Here is a 14,416-nt window from a genome sequence, read left to right as displayed (position 1 = left end):
CAAACTATTTTGATTTTGACCGGAGTTCGGCAGACGTGTATTTATTTCGTTTTCATTCATTTTTTTCTTATTTGTTCATATGCGTAAACCTGGACTACCACACATATGTATATACTGTATGTACGGACGATGTGTTGTTCACTTATCCAAAGAGAAAGTGAAATTGCGTAAATAATATTTATCCGGTTTTTTTTTTCTTTTTTTATTCCTGATATCTTGGACTAAGCATTGTACAAATAAAAAAAAAAGTAAAAAAGAGCACTGAAATGATTAACAGGGTAAAAAAAATAATTGATACTGAGGGTTTTCAGTGGCACTGCAGCCTTTGAAATGGATTACGCAGGATGAGCGAGTAGCTTTTTGCGAGGTCTGGGTTGAAAAGGGAGAACAGTGGAAATTGGCCCACGTCTCATCCATTATAAATGAACGGTAGACGCCTGCCTCTCTCTCTCTCTCTCTCTCTCTCTCTCTCTGTGTGTGTGTGTATGTAAATTTTGAACCAGAAATTAAAATCACATAATCGACCTTAATGGAAAATTGGTATATAATTATCATGAAAATTCCATTTTCAGAATATTCCATGACTAGATAAGAGAGCTGGTTGTACCATTTAATTGTGGCATTCACACATTGTGTCGACTTTTAGTTGTTATCCTCCTAAAAATCATTCCTCCAAGAATCTCTTTTCATGACGATAATACTCCGTCCTATTTAGTGAAACGTTTTTACCCGAGTTTGATAATATTTCGTACTCTTTAGTGAAATGTTTTATCAAATGAGTTTCAACTTTTTTTTTTCCAAGTGTGAGGACTTCCCTTTACCATGTACTTGAATCCGCGTAACATAATGACGTAGCCTTCGCTGGCGTCTGTTCAGAGGGTGATGGCCGGTCAAGGTTGTTAGCTGGTCTACTGTTACGCTTCGGTTGGTGGGTCGGTACTCCTCTTCTTCTTCTTCTTCTTCTCCTTCTTTTTCTTCTTCTTCTTCTTCTTTCGGATCCTCCCGAGGAGCGGGGTCGTCTTTGGCTGAGTTTCCTCGCTTTAATTTTTTTTTTTTTTTTTTTTTTTTTTTTTTTTTTTTTTTTTTTTTTTTTTTGCTGGGTGGAGTCATCTCCCGGTTGTTGTAAAGACGCCATTTCTGTATTAATAACCAATAACAAATTTTATTTGGGAAATAATTTTTGTATTAAATTGTATGTATCTTGAAACAACCTATCCTGAAATATCAACGATTAATTTTAGTTAAGTTTTCAAAAATTTCAACTCCTGAATAGTGAAAATCATCTTACGTACGGCCAACATTTTTGCATTTTTTATCGATCTAAACTTCGGTATAAATATGATTTGTTTAATTGCGCGTTCTTCGTTTTTTTTTTTCCCTCCGTAAATACGCAATTATAAGTTCATCCATTGTCACCAGTTCTATTTTTGTGTGGCTTTTTAGTCTAAGATAAAAGTGAACTTTCCTCGTACCAGTCCAAAAATAAACTTCCCTTGTCACATCAGACCCAAAGTCCCACCCTATCACAACACTGACGGATACAAATAACCTTTATCTGCCGTGTAGTTTAACAGGTTACACCGCCAAAACCCCATTAAGGGCGTTCATGCATCGACGCCTTCGGTAACGAAAAACTTCTTTCGTGTGGAGAGTTTGAGCTGTGACTTTGTGAGGGCAGAGCGGAAAGTCATATGGTCTTAAAGTCATGTTTATTAATGGCACTGGATTCTCATGTGACTCGAAGACAAACTTGGGCTAATTTTCCTAATGAGGAGTGACCGAAACCTCGTAACTTTTTTCCTTTCTCCATTGTTCTTCTTAATTAACGTTACTACGAGGTTCTTAATATAGGTATTAAGTCGTAAATAAACACTGTTATTCCCACGTACATTCTTAAGGGTTAATGGATTGCTTCGTTAGCGCTGCAAATCTGCCGAAGCTGTGACAATTTTTTCCCCAGAAAAGTTTCTAGAGACTCCGGTTAATTAGACGGTGGTGATGTTTTTTTTCTGGGACGTTTCCTTCGTGTAGAGATTATTTTGACCTTATCATTTTTAAATCTACTTTTTTTTTTCGAATTGCTACTGTCGGCTTTGTATCTCTAAGATGAAATTAATAGCGTTTTAGTCGAAATTGTGGTCATTTGTGCTTTTCCTAATTCATCCTGTGATACTAGAACAGTGGAATAGATCGGTGTATTGTCATTTTTTAAACAGACGCAGAAGACATAATGGATCTCAACAATTGACGTGTAATCCTTGAAATGTTACTTTATTTTAGAAGAATATTTTAAATTTTTGACCCCCCTGCAATGATGGCGGGAGAGCTTTGTCCGTCGTCCAGCTTCACGTATGTCTGATATAAACTTATCACATTTCTATATTCCTCCCCAGATCCTTAGGGTCAGTTTCAGGCAAGAATGGCACGGAGCTAACTTGGGTTAAGTTAATTCAGGTGTGTTCAAACGTGTTGCCATGCCTCGTTCCAAAGGGAGATAATTAAAAAGGGGCGGTTCCGGTAAAAGTAACTTATACAAATACTGAAACAGAAATGACAGAAATTTAACGAAAGCTTTCCTTTCTCATCCAGAAAAGATTCAGAGTTCAAGACTGGACTCATACTCTCCTCTCTCATCTTCCTCTCTCTTCATCAGTTCCGCGTCTCTCGTCTCGTTCTCTTTCCTCTCTCTTCTTCTTTCTCTCTCCGTGACGGGGGGATAAGGTGGGTCTTCATTAGCAATGCAAAGATTCACATCAAAATGTGCAAAAAAGAGAAAAAAAATTAAAAGTCTTATAAAAAAGAAAAAAAGTTAGAGATTTCCAGATGAAATTGCAGTCATTTATGTAATGTGGGTGCAACTTTGTTCAAACAGTGACTCAGGGCCGAAAATGGGCCAACAATATGGATACAAAATTATATATATGAATTTATAATAATCCTAATCATATTCTTATAAGTGCAACAAGGTGGCTTAGGTTGGCGCTCTTGTCCGCCATATAGGTTCTGGTTATTTCTTTTTCTTCTTCCACTGCTTTTTCGCATCTCAAGTTGTCTTGATTCTCATCGTAGAATATGATTTTCGTGTTTGGGAAGAAGTTTTGACAGCAGATGAGTTTTGTTTCGTAAGTTAGTCAGTCCATAATTGTTGAATAGCACGACATAATTATTTATATCTGTTCAAAGCTAATTTTTTCATTATCTTTATTTCTTTATTACAAAAATTATACATATAAAAGCACCATTGATACCACTTATACTCGAGTTTTTATTGTCATTGCCTAGTTGACTGTCTGTAATAGAAAGCAAATAGACGATCAGCTCCCGGGACACCAACACATGGCTCCTGAATATCCTGAAGTCAAAACATTCAAAACAGAACGTAACGACTCTTAAACAGCAAGTTGGAAGTCCCATGGCAACTTTGGCGACTGAGCCCCCTTCCTGACTTGATTTGGAGTAATGGTAGGATTGTGAGGTCTCATTATATTGTATTGTGGCAACAAGTGACTGCAACTTGCTCCCTCTTCTTCTTCTTCTTCTTCTTCTTCTTCTTCTTTCTTCTTTGATAAGGTTTGGAAGCATGAAGACCGCACGAAGATTATAAGGCAGACATACAAGTTTAGTTGACTGTTCGTTGTCTGCGGTAAGCAAGAGTTCCCTTTGAATTCGATCATATGCTTTCTTCACATAACTGAAGGAGGTTTCGGTTTTCAAAATTATTGTGAAACGTATTTTTATTTTTATTTATTTCGTTGTTAAGTCAGACTTTATTTGCCAATGAAGTTCACAGAAATGTATCGGTGTGAGGTCCCTTACCCCTGCGCCAACACCAAGTGAGATCATCAACAACCTAAAAGAGGTGTAGCTTCCGAGTAAATTCCACTCTCTCTCTCTCTCTCTCTCTCTCTCTCTCTCTCTCTCTCTCTCTCTCTCTCTCTCTCATTCTGGTATTTTGATCAAGTAATACTAATTTATGCTAAGACCTGAGTTGATTAGTATCTTATTGCAACCTCCTCCTCCTTTTTTTTTTTTTTTTTTTTTTTTTTTTTGTTTTTTTTTTTTTTTTTTTTTTTTTTTAGACTCATCAAAACCAGAATCAACGTTAATCCCAGTCATTATTTATTACCACTGAGGAATTTTAGTTTACAAACTTTGTTGGCTTTCTGTGGAATTATGACTCTTGGTTATTATGATTATTATTTTTTTTTTAGGGACCGTGTTGCACATTTAAATTCACGCGGTAATTTCGTTCGGTTATCAAATTTTCCATCAAATCTTGAGATTCTGGAGGCGAAGAACGCCCTTGGGCACGGGGCTAGATTCCCTATCTGTTGGTGCAACGGTTGGCAATCACGGTAATTACAGGAGGCAAACCTTTGGAATAACAATAGCCACCAACTTACCTGCAACCAGTTCCCCGAACCGCTCTCGTTTCTGACAGACCCTTAATGTGCCCAGGGCTGCAGAGGCTGTGTGGGCATCGCATCCATTTGCCGAAAGAAATGAGTGCTACGGACCCATGTGATCATTCACTCTTAGATTTTCTGGGTCTTGATACTGTGTGGATGGGAGAGGATGGTTGGTTGGTATGTTTGAGAAACAAGGCTATGAATTACTTGAAAAATTGAATATATATATCTTAAGACAGAAATATTTAGGGCTGCAGAAAATGTAAACTTTGTGCTTGTTGTACGCAGAAAATTAGTAATTTGAGACCGCTCGCGGTCTGTTGGGGAGCATTTATTTGTTTTCGATATTTTCTACATTCTTTACCGTGGTCTAATAACTAACATTTTCCTAGGAATTAGTCTATTGTAGAATTTAGAATTTTTTCCTCATATTACAGAGAGAGAGAGAGAGAGAGAGAGAGAGAGAGAGAGAGAGAGAGAGAGAGAGAGAGAGAGAGAGAGAGAGAGAGGTGTAGATTTTTAAATTTACAAGCGGAGACTATTTTAGCCTTTCTTAAAATCTGCAGGTCGCTTTGAACTGTCAACGTGCTTTCAGTCTCTTGACAAATGTCCCAGATGTGGACATAAATCAAACCTGATGATTTTATGTTGAATTTGATTATCATAATTTACTCTTTGGAGTTTACCGCAATCCCGAGGAAACTCTGCCGTGAATGACATTGTTTTACTTATATATGGAACCGCTGTTTTATATTGTGTCGGTTAGTTGGTCTTGCATTTTCTTATTATTATTATTATGAGCTTATATACGTATGCAGTAAGTTGAAGGCCATGAATTTACGTAGGAGACTTCCAGACAAATTGGTGCAGTTTTGACACTTCTTAGATATTATTTGAATAGAAAATTTCAAGTTTTGTAAAATAAAAAGATTTTTATTTTATTCTCACAATCTGTTATCAGAAGGTCTCTTTGAGTGGAAGTGTCTTGGGCCATTGATGAGTTCACCTCTCTCTCTCTCTCTCTCTCTCTCTCTCTCTCTCTCTCTCTCTCTCTCTCTCTCTCTCTCTCTCTCTCTGGGAGACAAAAAGGTAGCTTGCGAAACTTGAGGCGTTTAAACTAATTAATTAACCTCATCCGATGGGGCATCATTCTAGCCATCTGCCACCAAGGATTAATGTTCCTCAGGGCTTCCACTGAGTGAGAAGGAGTTTTGAAGGACATTTCCTATTGATACGCTTGTCCTCTTGAATTATTCTTCATTGTTGTTGTCGGTGGTGATGGTGGTGGCGGCAGTATTCAAGCTTAGAAAGTTATGAAAGAAAGGAAATGCAATCGCTTTACATTTGGTAAAAGAATTTAACGTGGTCATCCAAACAGATGAATTTGAAAGAAAATTGTCATATCATATTAATGGAATAAGAATTTACCCGACAGGTACTTAGGCAGTGGGTTTGCTTCATATACGATTTTTTGTATGAATACTGTTTTTCTTACCTTCCCTCACCCTCCTTTTCCCAGTTACTTAACTTTTGCAATTTATTTGGCGCTATTTCCGAGATACTTCTTTATTTTTAAAATAAAATGTATTCCGGTTTGTCTTCTCATCGTACTTTTGCGTATTTCATTCGTAGTATTTCCATTTGTTCCTTCGTTATTGCAGCATTGCATATCTGAATATTTTTATCTGTCTCTCACTGTGTGCGCACAATTCACGTTCGAATTCTTATAATTTTTTTACATCGCATATAAATCGTCATTTCCCCCCTGTCATATCACCTTTGCGTACGTCAGTCCTCCTCCTCCTCCTCCTCCTCCTCCTGCTGCTCGAATCTCCTGATGTAAGGTTATCCCGCGCAGCGCAGCGCCCCTTCCTTCCTTCCTCTTAATGTTGTCAGACAGGCGTAAAATTACATCTCGACATTCTTTCTGCACCTTCGATTTCCAGCAGTTTTCTTCTTCTTGACTTCATGCTTAAGGCGAGGGAAAAGGGTTGCGTTTGGAGATGTTTTGTCATTCAGTACGTCCTTGTACATGACGCTTGGTAAAATGCTGATCATGGTGACATTAATAGTAGTTGTAGTTGTTGTGATGATGGTGCTGATTATTATTATTATGCTTATTATTATTATTATTATTATTATTATTATTATTATTATTATTATTTTAGTATTATTATTATTATTATTTATTGACTTGAAATTATTCTGACGTAGAAAACCTCTGATTTTTGTAGTTGTAGTTGTTGTGATGATGATGGTGGTATGTTTTATTATTATTTATTATTATTATTATTATTATTATTATTTACTCGAGATTATTCTGATATAGAAAACCTTTTATTTCCTCTCGTAATTATTCACATATAGCCTCAAATTTATAAGCACAAGTGAAATTCCACACACGAGTACTATACTGATTTCCCTGTTTCGATTCTTTCTATAGCAGATTCACATTAGCCGTGGATTTGATGTCTAGGCCAGTCGCTAACGGCGCTCCTGATTGGCTGTTGATAAGCCAATCACAGGACTGGAAACTCTCGGTCTCTTTCGAGAGTTCACATGGGTAGGATCTATGTTCCACTTCTCCTCAGGAGAGGTGGAACACATTCTCCCTATGTGAACTCTCGAGAGACTCAGAGTTTCCAGCCCTGTCATTGGCTTAACAGCCAATCAGGAGCGTCGCAAGGGACTGACCTAGACATCAAATGCGCGGCTGATGTGAATCTTCTATAGTAAGTATTGCTCACACTTTCGTACCTCTCACTGGGGCCCTTTCGTTGGAGAATGATGAAAGCTTTAAGATTTGAGCATGAGTTATAAGATTAAAATTGTAATCCTTCCACGTCCATTGTTCAGCTTCAAGCATGTCCTATGCTTTTGTTTTACAGGGGATTCTGGCGTGTAAGGCCAAGAATGATCACAAGTTGAAAGCCCTGTTCATCTGTAAAGGAAGTTGAAGGCACGGATTGCGATTTTAAGGAGCTTTCGACTTTTAAGTTAATTACATAGAAGAAACGATTTTTTAGATTTCGAAGGAGAAACTCGTGTATTTTGGCACACTCGGTTTCCGTTTTCTACATCTAAATTTTCCCCGCTTACAAGTGTTATCTTGTCGGCAGTTCCCTTCTTACGCAAACTGTCATTCGGATGAAAATAAAAAAAAGACAAATATTCTTAAGACCTTAGTAAAAGATATCTCATTACCCGTAAAAATCTCTCTTAACTTGAGTTAACTTTCCAGCTCGTCAGCGAATCAACGTAAGCTTTCTTGTGTGTGGTGTGTGTGTGTGTTGTGTTTTTTTTTTATTGTCGTCCATCATCGATTGATGATTGATATGCGATTGGGTTAAGTTTATGATGAAGGGTGGTATTTATTGCATCTCTACCGTTGAGACATTATTCATCCGGGAAACGTGATTTATGGAGATATATCTTCGCGGGTTGGAAGCTGGCACTTTTTGGAATTTGGGGATCATATTATTTTTTTCTAATAAAGATATAACGATATAAAGTGCCACCCTTGTAGATTTCACATTTCAGAATCTTCACTCTCTCTCTCTCTCTCTCTCTCTCTCTCTCTCTCTCTCTCTCTCTCTCTCTCTCTCTCTCTCATATATATATATATATATATATATATATATATATATATATATATTATATATATATATATATATATATATATATATATATATATATATATATATATATATACGTGCTGGACGCGAATCAGGGAAAACACCTTACTGTCATGACCCCGAAGTAATTATTAGTCAATATACGCTTCCTTTTGGTGGCGACCGATCATATAATTGATAGTACAGAACTGATTTATTGAGATTTACTGTCGCCACAATAAATATCGTTAGAGTTAAATTTATTCTAAGCTCGGTAAATAGAACAAATCTAAAAAACAAGAATAGCGATTGCATCATTGTTGGCGAACTGTAATTTTACTTTTGTCTTTAAATTTCAACGCAATATTTTATATAGAATTTTCGGGCCTCAGCTCATCTTCAAGCAAATAGACTTTAGGAAATTTTGAGGTTTGCTGCCGATGATTAAGGACGCAGGAAGTTCCTCAGTGCTTTTAACACAAGATTTATCCTTTCTGCAATCTCGTATTACTGCCAGAACAGCAATTTCGCTTCTAAATTCGGTTGTTTAAACGTGTCTTCTGGGTCGTCAGAATCATTATTCTCACGTTCAGAGACTATTTCGTTAATATTTTCCTATCAAGTCCTCTAGTTTTAGATGTAGCATTTTAGTGAGTCAAATCTTTAAAGGGGCGTTTTATGGAGGGGTGGGAATCTCCTGAGGTATGAGAAGGCGACACCAGGTAGATTTTCTCACCTACTTCGTAAGCAGCCATACAAACTGCTAGTCACGTTCTGTGTGGGTATCCTGCGTCACGGTAGGAGCCCTTGTTTATTGTGTGTGTTTGGGTTTGTTTCAAGTCAAGCTGATCGTCAGTAACGAATTATTTTCATAGATATATCAGTTACATTCATGTGTTCTCAGAGACAGTAACTGGATTACTCTGCCTGTTTTCAATACTAACTGTGGTTTTTCCTGTTTCCCTTAAATTTTAATATTTAGCTGAATGTTTTTGTATTATCTAGGCAAATCTTAGATGAACGGTTTCCAGTCCATCTTTCTGAATATTTATTTGGTAACTAATAGGTATGGCCATAAAGTATGAACGCTGTATGTTCTATGACTGAGACCAAGGCTTCATGTTCTCTGAACTTGCAATTCAGTTTTAAATTGAAAATGTGGTTGTAAATGCTTCGACGTTGTCAGGACCTACTATCCTGTTGAATATCCTTGAATTTTTAAAATTCAAAGACTACTGAATTTCAAGGATCTCTTTCGTTGTCAAATCTTTCTTGAAAATGAACTTTAACCTTTTTTTTTTTTGGGGGGGGGGGGGGTGGTGTTCATCCGATTTGAGTACCCTTTCGTACAATTTTAAGATCTTTATTTTCATTTTTATTTATTTATTCAGTTTGGAAGACGTAAAATGTTGTTCTTTTAGTAAGTTAAAAAAAAATCTATATTAGTTCATACTTGTATTTTCCAAAGAGTAATTGGACTTGGGATTTTTCCTCATAATAAATTTGCAGATTCTCCCACGATAAATTCGCTTAATATTCAGTGGGTTCATTGCTCCTCCTCAGAAGTTCGTGTTTGACAATGTATTAGTGAGTACTCTTTACTCTTGCATGCCATTAGTACACATTTCACCCTGAAATTTTGCCATGTTCTCAATCAACGTCTACGTGACGCAGGGACGAGTTATTGCTTCCTTGGCAAATGACGAAATTAATAATCGCTTCAAGATCTAAAATACTGAACGCGTGGTATCCATCGCCGGTCCTTCAGTTCATCACGAAATAAAACCTTCAAATTTATTTTTTTCTCATGGTTACATGGCTTAGTTGTTACATGGATTGCACGATTGCCTTTTCTAAACCTCAGGAAATTGCATCTAATTATATGAACACCGCCCAGATTTAGTTTTTCCCCATCTGCATTATTATTATGTAAGTGGCTCATTGTTACCTTTAACTGGGAGTTGGGGTACTCTTAGCTAAAGGAGTTTTTTTTTTTTTTTTTTTTTTTTTGTTTTTTTTTTTTTTTTTTTTTTTTTGAAACTTACGAAACTTATGTTTGCAGTAGGCCTCTTTAGTTGACTGTAATTGGAGAGTAAAGTAAGGCAGTTTTTCATGTTTATAGAGGAGCTTGCTAAGGATATGCTGAAACGAAATTTAAACCTTTTCTCCTCCTCCTCCTCCTCCTCCCCTTCAGACTGGTGGTTTTGCTTTTGGTTGACCTTTTCCTTGGAGGTTACAAACTGATGGGATTAGCCAAAGGCAAACGTGCCTTTGGACTCATCTTTTTTTTTTTTTAACTTATTCCTTAATGGGGGAGGGAAAGGAGCAGAAGGGAAAAAATAATCAGGTCCTTGAATCAGGTGGGGCCTCCCTCTGGTGTAACAGATAAATGTAATGGTATATTTTCCCCTTTCCCAGGTCAGTGATGGGAAGCAGACCTTAGGTCTTTAGTGCCTGATTTATGTAGTGAATAGGAAACATTTACCTGCCCGGCCGTCTGACTCTCGATCTAATGGGGGTCGTTGCATTGTCTCGCCATGGAAAGAGACTGATGCCCCGGAGGTATAGATGGCCGTGTATATAATGGCCCCATAAGCCACGTTTGTCTGTTTATGGTGGGACTATCGGATTACGATTGTGTCAGTGGGTCGAGATGCTTGGTGATGACTTTATGGCCAGGGATTAGGAGAGTCAGTCTGTGAGTGAGAGCAGCCAGAAGAAGATGCTTTATCTTCGTCGCGTTCGTCTTGATGGGCCCTTTGGCCCTTAGAGAGGATCTGCAGGGTTCCTACGGTTCCTGCCTCATTCGTCTTGGAGATGTTTTTCGTGAAGTTGACGTTAATGTAGGGGTCTCCATAGGAATTCTCTCCACTCGTGTAAACACTTTTACCAAGTGAGGGAGGCCAGTGTCATACTTTGGAATTAACTCCCTTTTTTTATCGACATACTATATCCCTTTATTCAGAATTAGGCTAAACGAAAACTTCGGTATTCTTTTCATGTAGACCTTCAGTATATACAAAAATAATTGTTAATTCAAAATCCTCCTTCATAATTACCCCGAAATATTTGAGTCATTGAGATCATTGTGTATTAATTTCGAATTTCAGGAATGTGCTGTATTACTTAAGTTCTTATTCCTTATAATGTAGGGAGAGTGTCATGTTCATTTTAGACTGACTTGTATTTCAGGATAAAAGGAGAAAGTTAGACAAGTAGTGTTCTAATGTTACATCTGTGTCTTAACCAAGCGATGGTTAACAGGTGTGAAAAAAATTTATTGCCCCCAATTGTTACAGTAGGATAACAGGAATTCCTATTTGATTTTAGCAAAGGAGCTTCAGATGTGTCTTTTGAAATTACCCGACTTAACGTGAGAAATGTATTGGTATTTATTTATTATTTATTTATTTATTTTTTATTTATTTATTTTATTTATTTTTATCTTATTTATTTTTATTTTTTTTTTTTTGCAATGGCCGATTCTTATTGTTTGCAACCTTTCCCTGTCAGGGGACTTAATGTATCGTGTAATCGAATCTAGAATTGCTGTCTGAGTACTCGATGGAATATGTTGTCATAATGTGAAATTAGTTTATATGAATACCGAGGGTTTGTGTGTGCAGTTAATAAGTTAGTTCTTATCTTCATCTGACTGAGTTGGTTCTGGTGGGATTGAAGGCGCTTCGCATTATCTTTTTTGTTCGGCAAGGCAAGATTACCATCGTAAACCAACGGAAATCCAAAGGGCAGAGATGTTTGCGAGTGGTAGATTGTATCTGATCCACATCTTACTCGAGTTATGGAAGCAGTTTTCGTGCGTGCGTACATGCGTGTGTACGTGAAGAGCAGTCTTGTTAATTTGGAAACAATAGAGAGGAAGAGAAAGTCGACGCAGCCGTCGAGTTTTAACGCAGGTAACGTGGAATATTCATTAGTACCTAGAGCTTTGTTGAGCTGTACGAAAACATATACATACATACATATTATAATATATATATATATATATATATATAGATATATATATATATATATAATAATATATATGTGTGTGTGTGTAACCACGTGAATCGGTTTCCGTGGCCAGTGAGGTTTATGAATAACCTTACCTAATCCATCGTGCTGCGTGGGTTCGAATCTTACCATAGGAGTTACGTGTTTTCATTTGTTTTTACATTCTGGTTCACGGATCGTAGTGATGGGCGTATCCTTAAGGTGTTGGGAAAGCGAGTAGTTAAGATGTCACCGGTTGGCTAATTTTGTATGTATATTATATATATATAATATATATATAATATATATATATAATATGGTGGTGTGTGTGTGTGTGTGTGTTGGGTGTGGTTGGGTTGTGGGTGGTGTGTGTGTAACAAAGGAGAGGAAACTCATTTCCTTGTGTATGAAATCTGTTTTGCGTATTCATTACGTATTTTCGTCGTTGGCGTTCGGTTTATATAAGCTCATACGGACAGACGCACATAAACGCCCGCGCGCGCGCGTGCACATGTGCGTGTCCTGTAGTCATACGCATGAATTTTGCATTTTGTCTGATTTTAATGTAAATGTGTTTTGCCCTTCTCCGGGAGTCTTAACCTTCTACGGTTGTAATTTATGCTGGTGTATGGGCCACGCCAGCGTCTATTGTTCGTTTCCTCAAAAGTCGTAGAATTTGTACAATTTTTGTTTCTTCTACATGGACGTTGTAGTTGGTTTATTTTTCGTTACTTTCTTCCATTATTTTTGGTTTTATTAGCCAGACTTTTTTCCCGTAGGCTCAGGTCATTTAGATTGAAGACGTGAAGTGTTACTTTCGTTTTTTGTTGATTAATTTACATTTTTTAGGGTTGACCACACCAATATTTTTTGTTCGCTTCGAAAAATGTACAATTTCAGTGGTATTTTCTTTAAATATATTTTTTTGAAAATTTTTAAAATTTCAGATGCGTGTTTGGAAGCCTTTTGCATGTTGCCTAAGAATCGATTGCTTGAACCAAGAGCGCATGAGCGTATGTAATAAGCTAGCTAGATAAATTTCCTATTCATACCCAGCTGCTCAAGGCAATACCATCTCCGGGTTCATCTCCACTTTTCATTTTTATTTTAATTTCGGCATTCACTCCTGACTTAAACACGGGTCTTTCGAAGTCATATTTTAAACGAAAATGGTTCCCTTAGTTGCATAACTGCCTCTTCGTCCCTGGGGTCCTCCTTTTGGAGATTTTTTTTTTTTTTTTTTTTTTTTTTTTTTTTTTTGTATTGTGTATATTCTTCGGCCTCCTGGTGTTATCATACTGAGTTGGGCGTGGAATGATTTTTGAGTTTTGTTAAATGGTTCTGATAGGTTTTAATTTCCTTTGTCATGCCTTGTTTCTGATAAATTTGTATAATATTTTTCTATATTTTTGTTCTCTAAAATCGACAAAGTAACTTGTAGCTATTGAGGTCACGATTTCTGTACCATCTCATTTTCATCTTTAAGATTTAGCTGTTTCAAGTTATTTGCAATTTGTTTCGAAAACCTGGTTTTACTGGTGACTGGTAATAATTATGTACCTTTATTTATTGTATTTTCTCGACTTTTATCGATTTCTATGAATTGTTTACCTTAAATACTATTGAATTAGTTTGTATTTTTTTTAGTAATTCCCATCTCTTATCATATATGTGAAGCGTTATTTCCCTTTCAAAATATTTTGTTTCAACAATAACTAAATAATTTTTTTTTTAATTTCATTTTTGATAGTTTATTAAGCTTTGTTTTGCGACAGGTACTCAAAGTTTGCACAATATATGAAAACCAAGAAATTATTTTAAAATGCAGATATATCCGTGTACTGTGATTATATATAATATTCATACATACATACATACATACATACATACATACATACATACATACATACATACATACGTATGTATGTATGAATAAAGTAAAAATGACAAGAGGAATTTCTCGTCCCTTACTCTCTTGCTAACGATAAAAATTCATAATTATGCATCTCTATATAGTGTGTGTATGTTTGTGCCTACACACATTTTTTTAGTATAAGTAATGAAAACTTATAAAAAAATAAAAAAAATAAATAAAAAGATCGTAGAGAGGCATCCGCTGGTACTTTCTTGAAAGGGAGGGAAGAAGACGTCATGTCTTTCGATTTCTTTGTTGGCCGAAACATGACCACCAGGAGGTCTCTCTCTCTCTCTCTCTCTCTCTCTCTCTCTCTCTCTCTCTCTCTGGTCGAGAGACAACTTCGTCTTCCCTTCGCGGCGAAGGAGTTCCTCCTGGGGTTCCTTTTTATCCTTTTGTTACGTTAATAACGACACTTGGATGGGACGTCCTCTCTCCGTGGTGCGCTTTATGCAGAGAGAGAGAGAGAGAGAGGAAAATTGTCT

Source organism: Macrobrachium nipponense, chromosome 8 (assembly GCF_015104395.2).
Source record: "Macrobrachium nipponense isolate FS-2020 chromosome 8, ASM1510439v2, whole genome shotgun sequence".
NCBI classification, from domain to species: Eukaryota; Metazoa; Arthropoda; class Malacostraca; order Decapoda; family Palaemonidae; genus Macrobrachium; species Macrobrachium nipponense.
Note: the sequence above shows the minus strand (reverse complement) of the source record.